We start from the raw sequence: 7302 nt of genomic DNA, 5'->3' as shown, positions 1-7302 counted from the left end.
GTGGCAATTTTGCCCCCACCCGTGTGTATTCTGTGTTGTATGTTGCGTGTAGTGTGTTAATGTCGGTGTATTCTAGTTGGTACATGGGATATAATATAGGTTATGCACACAAGTGTTTAAAATGTAACTGTGTATTGTATGTGTGTTTGTGTCTGTGTTACGTGTGGGTGAATAAGAGCAGGACTGTTTATTCAGGAACAAACCGTGGATTTAAACAGAGCAATACATGCCTGTTAACATTGTTTATTATTTACTGCTGTTACGCCATCAAACAATTGGATTACAAACAGTTAAACACCACTGCGCCTGGACTATTGTTGTCTGTCTGATTACTGATCACCTGCACCTGCACACTGTTAACCACTTTGCCACAAGATCTCATTGCTTATTTGCTGAAATATATTTGTGTGTGAGAATGGGTAGATGCAGTAACCAACGTTTGTTACGCTTTTTTTTTCTCTCCAATACCATGTTCCCTGTGGGATCCCCCAGCGAAAATCGCCAGCTTCACAAAGCCAAAACACGAACCTGCACTGCCAATTGTATGACCCCCCTGCATACCGCACGCTCTTATCAGAGGAGTCACTCAGGGACCCACTTTTTTTATTTGAATATTGATTTTGTCTTTGATAAAGCTCTGCTTGGTACCCTTTTAAAAAAAATTATCTAAAAAAAAAGCTAAGCAGAAGTCAAACTAGCCCCCACTGCCCTTGAGCAACAGATGTACAAGCTGTTGAAGCTATTTCAAAATGACAGTTGCTTTCTGCAATCATAACTGTTTTTTGGTTTACTAATGGTAACCACAACCCTTTCCATCTTGACTGGTAATTTCAAGTGTTTCCAGCAAAAGTGTGGCATCAGGTGCAATAAGGAATGAAACAGGCCAATTAATGTCTCTCACACATATATGTTTGTGACAGAGATTGAATAATTATTGATGTTTGATCTCCCTCCTGACCTGCGAGAGTGCTGTGTAAACGGAACAGAGTACCCTGGACTAAATGGCACAACAGTTTATTCCCAGGGCTAGGTGGAAGTCAGCCATCTAAAAAAGGTGGCAGAGCTATGGTACACGAAACCAATGACCCGGATGGGAAATGGCGTGGCATCTGCGGATTGGAAGAACAAGTGCACTCGTTGATCAAGGGGTCATGAGTGACCCCTTATAAAAAGGGGACATAGTGATTGGATCTGTTCCTTTGTGAATGGTTACATTAAATGACCAGAAGGAGAAGCTGTGCTGTGAAAAGTGAGTGATTTGTTTGTTTTTGCAGTTGTTAATAATAATAGCATGATTTGGAGCTGTCGCCAAAGGCCAGCACTAAGCCTGGATCAACAACACTGCACTTTTGTTTAACACTAAAGAACTGTATTCACCACGAGCACTAGAGCACACACTGTGGACTGGTGTTTGTGTTTGTGAATGTGTTACGTGTGGGTGAATTAAAAACGGGACTGTTATTATTTTGGGGCCAACCCATGGATTACAAATAAATAATACACACCACCATATTGCTTCATTACCATTGTTATTATTTACTGTTGTTTTGCTTTCAGTCCATTAGATTTAAAACCCATTAAACCACCATTGCACCTGGATTCTAATTGTCTGTCTGTTTTTTAATCACCTGCACCTGCACACTTACCTACAATGTTACACATCAGTAAAATAGTTTTCTTTTTTTCCCATTTAATCTGTAACACAATTGATAAATGTTGTACACAAAGGTGTTACATGTACCTCCCTTGGCTATCAAGCATCATGGCTCCATGATGTTTTCCTGAGTGTGTGTAGGTGATATGACATTAATATAAATATTAAACTTAATTCAAACCAGTTATATTTTTAAATCCCTCAAAAATATTAATTGCAGAAAATGTGGATACAAGAAAAAAATAAAATAAATAAGTTTGAATATATGATAATGTGGTCAGACCACAGGCTAAGGGTTAATCACACAATCTGTGTAATTAAATTATTAAATGTATTTCAATTATAATAAATATAATCATAACTAAATTAGTTTGTAAGCCTTGTCTGAATGCACTGGAGTTAACACTTATTATATATCTGATACTGTTTCATGCAGCAAACATTGTCTCAAGTATAATTACTTTGTCAGTTATTAAATAAGTAGATCATTCATGTATTCCTATATTTAAAATCTAAAACCAAAGGTTTTCCCTGTGTACTTTCTTTTCAAATGTTTTTTAACTATTTATTTCTTCATATACACAAAACAAAAACAAAAATATTATGTTAAAATCACTTGACCAGTCATCGGAAGTGATAAACAAAATTTAGCATCATGTTTAATTAACTTCAAATATTTTATCATATACAGTCAGCACTCACGACACTCAGATACATATCAGTCATGTTTTACCATCCTGGTATTAAGAAATAAATCAATTCCCATTATTTATACATCAACCTCAGTCAACTTGACATCCCACAGGGATTCCATTTAGTGTTGACTTATCCAAGCTGTCGAGTTAAACACAGGTGCATATGAACCATGACATTAACATGGTAAGTAACAGAACTCATATGTTTACAGTATTTACAAGTTTATTTTTAGTTAAATGTCCTTATGAAAATGGTTGAAAGAACTGCAGTGAATGAATCAATTCAGCTCGTATAGTTCGATTGAAATAAGTTATGAAATAACTACAGCATTATTTCTATGAAAACAATCCAACAACAAACTGTGCACACTGTTGACTATACTTTTAGTTATTGACTTGAGCTGTCTAATCTGACAGCTTATATAACACAAGTTAACAAATATACATTATACAGAATTAACTTGGTGAACAAAAACCAGCTGCACTTGGTAGTTGCGAATAAATGAACAATCTGTTTCCAGTCAGAGGTCAGTCACGTGAAACGTCAGTGTTGAGTTATCCACTAGTCTTTTTAACAGTTTTTATCCCTTCGGTACCAGTAATAAGTGTTGAGTTACAAGAAAAGCGTGGTGTCAAATTAAAAAATTAAGAGGCAGGCTGTATATTTTATATGGAGAAACTCCGGGACCAAGACTGTCTGTTGAATTAAGCGAAGGTGTCGAGTTATCCACCAGTCGAGTTATTCGAGGTTGACTGTTTGTAACAAATTAATGCACTTATACCTGTCACAAGCGATTTCCGACTGCAGTTTTCTGATACAAAGCCCATCTCTTCAACGTTACAATTTATTTGATGATCCGTCACAGCCTGAGTTTTTTTCAGTTTTTTTCCTCACATGCTCAAATCGGTCTGTCTTTATTTGTGCAGTTGCACAACACCTGCTCCAGTTTCACCTTTAATAGCTTTTTACTTCAAATTGCATTTAGCAATTTTTTTTTTCTGAAAAGGAAAAAAACACCAATTCTAAAATAAATAATACAAATTCAAATTAAATTGGTACATTTATCGGGTGTGTTCTTATTAAGTTGGAGTAAATTGCTTTGAGAATCAAGATGAAAATGTTCTACAGTGCCAAGGAATTTCATACCTGTTTTATAGCTGTTACTTCTTCATGCTGATCTGTTTGCTCTTGGCTGAAGCGCTGCTCTACAGACTGCAAACTGAACAGCATTTGCTTCAGTGCTTCTAAGGCCCATGGTGCTTACTGGAGGAATATCCAGATGCACATGTCACAGCCTTCAAAAGATACACAGATTACCAATTAGAATTGTTCTTGCAGATACAAAATTTACCAACATGGAAACACACACCTAAAGCTTAGCCTGATCATTACAGGATATAAGACAAATGTTGAATCTTAGTGTATCAAAGACAGCATTTAGAATTAGATGTAACAGAACACCTTCAAGTATCTGCATTGCAGCAATATATTTTTCAACACCTTGATGGTTTTTAGATTATCATAAATCAGATGAGGAATCAATTTCTCAATATAGCCAGGAGCAAAATAATAGGAGCAGGACAGTGTATCTCCATGCTCCCTCCTGTAGTCTCCTAATTATTATTTTTTAAATTTGTCAAATAACTTTTTCGACTCAATTTCCAGGGAGTAGATTGTGGTGATCTTTGAACCTTGGTAGGGGATTACTACTGCTTCACTTAGAAACAAGACCCATGCAATATTTTGTTGTTAATGTTGACCACCTAAGTTAATCACTCATCCCAACCCCTAATATGAGATCACCCAAAGAGGAACGCAACCTAAATGCTAAGCAATTGCATTGTGAAATAAAGATAACGGATAACTGTTTCCTATTGCATAAAATGTTTTCTGTTTAATGTGAAAATAGGCATCAGTCATAGCAAGTATTCACATGCTAAATTAAGCTTTCAAGACATTATTTTAAAAGCAAAAAAAAATGGGTCTAAATACTGTAGAACATAGAATCTGTACTCAAAAGCATGCATAGAGCTGGAGTTGAGAATCTTAATTTCCTTAGCTAGGGTGTTGGGTTCCCCAATACTTTCAAATTACGTACAGGACAGAACAGGTACAAATCTAGAGGATATAAATACTTTCTGTATTTGAATTATGAAGGAATGGTTGCTATTTTGTTTTTGTAAAAAAAAAGAGCGAGATTGTGAGCTGCTATGTAGGGTAGCACAAGCTGCAACAATGTGAGCCCAGTTAGCATGGACATGCCCTGAAAGGACCAGTTCATTCTCATGCCAATACAATCCTTGGCACCTCTTGGCAACTACTTGCAAAAGTACCTGCAAACATCCCAGTGCCATTGTATTTGTTTTGGGATGTGGTCTACATCTAGACTTCAATAGTGATTAAATTACAATAGCCTTTTAGCTGTAAAGAAATACTGGCAAAAGGTGGAAGATGATTATGGACAAGTGTGACGGGGTACACCACACCCTTGTGTATTTGTACTACTATTTAAAATGTATTGTGTTGTGTGTAAAAACACGTTGTTTCATTGTTAATTATTTTACAGCATGGATGGGGTTAAATTCCCCATCCATTCTAATCTCGAGCAGAATGTCTCCAGTTGATTCATTTGTTACTTATATGGAGATGGTCACATGTATAAAAACCCACAGCTTTGGCTGAACGGGGTAGTGTGTTCAGAGGTGGAATAAGAGACGTTAGTCGTGAGATAAATAGAATAATACTGAAAATAATTGCTACCCATTTGTTCCATATCTGTTTTGTTCTTGTTTTGCCCACCGTGCCGTTTACTTTTGAAAAGCGGTTTTGTTTTCTGTTTAATCCTTTTATTTATTATTAACGTGGGCACCAGTGCTTCATACCCTGTAGAAAATAATAATTATGCAAATACACAGACGGGGTGTACACTGCCACAGCAAGCTATAACAATGTTGGTACATTTGGATGATCCTTATCTAAGAATTTTGACAAAAAACTATTGATTAGAAGATATTTTTGCATAACCTTTTCTTTGAAAAGAGTATCCTGATCATGCATTACAGTTAACTCAGATATATCTTATTATGTTTTGGTATAAGATTCCGATGACAATTTTCTTGCAAACCTTTTTGTTGCTCTTTATGCAGTCAGTCAAATAACACTGTGTAACAATTTTTTTTTTTTTTTATCCTGTGCAGTAAGTGTTATTTCCTAATTGCTTATGCCTCAAAAGTATAGAAAATGGCTATTATTCCCCATAAACTTTGCTTTTGTGACCAGGACAGTGATATTTCAAAATATCACTATTTCCAATGGGGAAATGGGCAAATGTGTGTCTTTTCATTCACATAAAGTCAGAAAAAAACAACATATGAATCCAAATTAACATGTATTTATACTAAAGTAATACAAAGATGACCACAAAAGATTTGGAAGTGAGTAGTCTTTCGAGATTTACAATTATACTGTAAATACAGTATAATTTGTGTGTGTATATAAATACACACACACACACACACACACACACACATTGAGTGTACAAAACATTAGGAACACCTGCTCTTCCCATGAAATAGACTGACAAGGTGAATCCAGGTGAATGCTATGATCCCTTATTGATGTAACCTGTTAAATCCACTTCAATCAGTGTAGATGAAGGGGAGACAGGTTAAAGAAGGATTTTTGAGTCTTGACACAATTGAGACATGGATTGTGTATGTGTGCCATTCAGAGGGTAAATGGGCAAGACAAAAGATTTAAGTGCCTTTGAACGGGGTATGGTAGCAGATGCCAGGCGCACCTGTTTGAGTGTGTCAAGAACTGCAACTCTGCTTACACTCAGCTTGCTGCAGTGGCCTGCCCAGTCACCAGATCTCGATCCAATTGCGCATCTGTGGGACGAGATGGAACGAGCTATTCGGAGTAGAGATCCACCAGCCAACTTGACACAACTATGGGAAGCATTGGAGTCAACGTGGGCCAGCATCCCTGTGGAAAGCTTTCGACACCTTGTAGAGTCCATGCCCCGACGAATTGAGGCTGTTCTGAGGGCAAAAGGGGGTGCAACTCAATATTAGGAAGGTGTTCCTAATGTTTTATACACTCAGTGTGTATGTGTGTGTGTGTGTGTGTGTGTGTGTGTGTGTGTGTGTATATATATATATATATATATATATATATATATATATATATATATATATATATATAGTGAGCCAATGAATTTGTCAAAATGACACACAGCATCGGATTCTGCCACAAATTAAGTCATAACACACATTGTATTTTGTATAATTTGTGATTGCTTTCACCTTTGCATGTTTTACAGTATATACAAATGTGTTCAATAAACAGGGTCATGCTATTTTTTTTTTCCACAACCAATTATATGATTGATTAATGATGGTTAGTGTTATCATAGGTCACATAACACTTTAAATCGCAGCTATTGCAACATTGGTTTGTTGACAATGATAAAATACAATTCAAACCAATTTGAAATGTCTTGAGGCAAAATATCACAGGGTATGTTCAGTGTTAATATTGTAGAGTCATTGTGCTGCATGTGGAAGTTAACACAGGTATGTATAGGTGTAAGAAATATTGAAACCGTGAAACTGGATAGTTCATGTTTCTATTAGTAGCTGTAGTTGCAGATTTATATTATGGTTAAAATAGGCAAACACATTAAAAAGAGTCATGTAATTAATGTTAGACAGTTAGACAGAGACAGACACACAGATAGATAGACAGATAGATAAAGAGACACACATTAATGTTTGTAATTATTTGGATGGCTAACACAATCTGGAGCTGTCGCCAAAGGCCAGCATTAAACCCGGATCAACAACACTGCACTTTTGTTTAACACAAAAGAACTGCATTCACCACGAGCTGTAGAGCACACACTGTGCACTGGTGTTTCTGTTTGTGAGTGTGTTACGTATGGGTGAACT

The sequence above is a fragment of the Polyodon spathula genome, chromosome 1 (genome assembly GCF_017654505.1).
Source record: "Polyodon spathula isolate WHYD16114869_AA chromosome 1, ASM1765450v1, whole genome shotgun sequence".
Classification (NCBI taxonomy): domain Eukaryota; kingdom Metazoa; phylum Chordata; class Actinopteri; order Acipenseriformes; family Polyodontidae; genus Polyodon; species Polyodon spathula.
Note: the sequence above shows the minus strand (reverse complement) of the source record.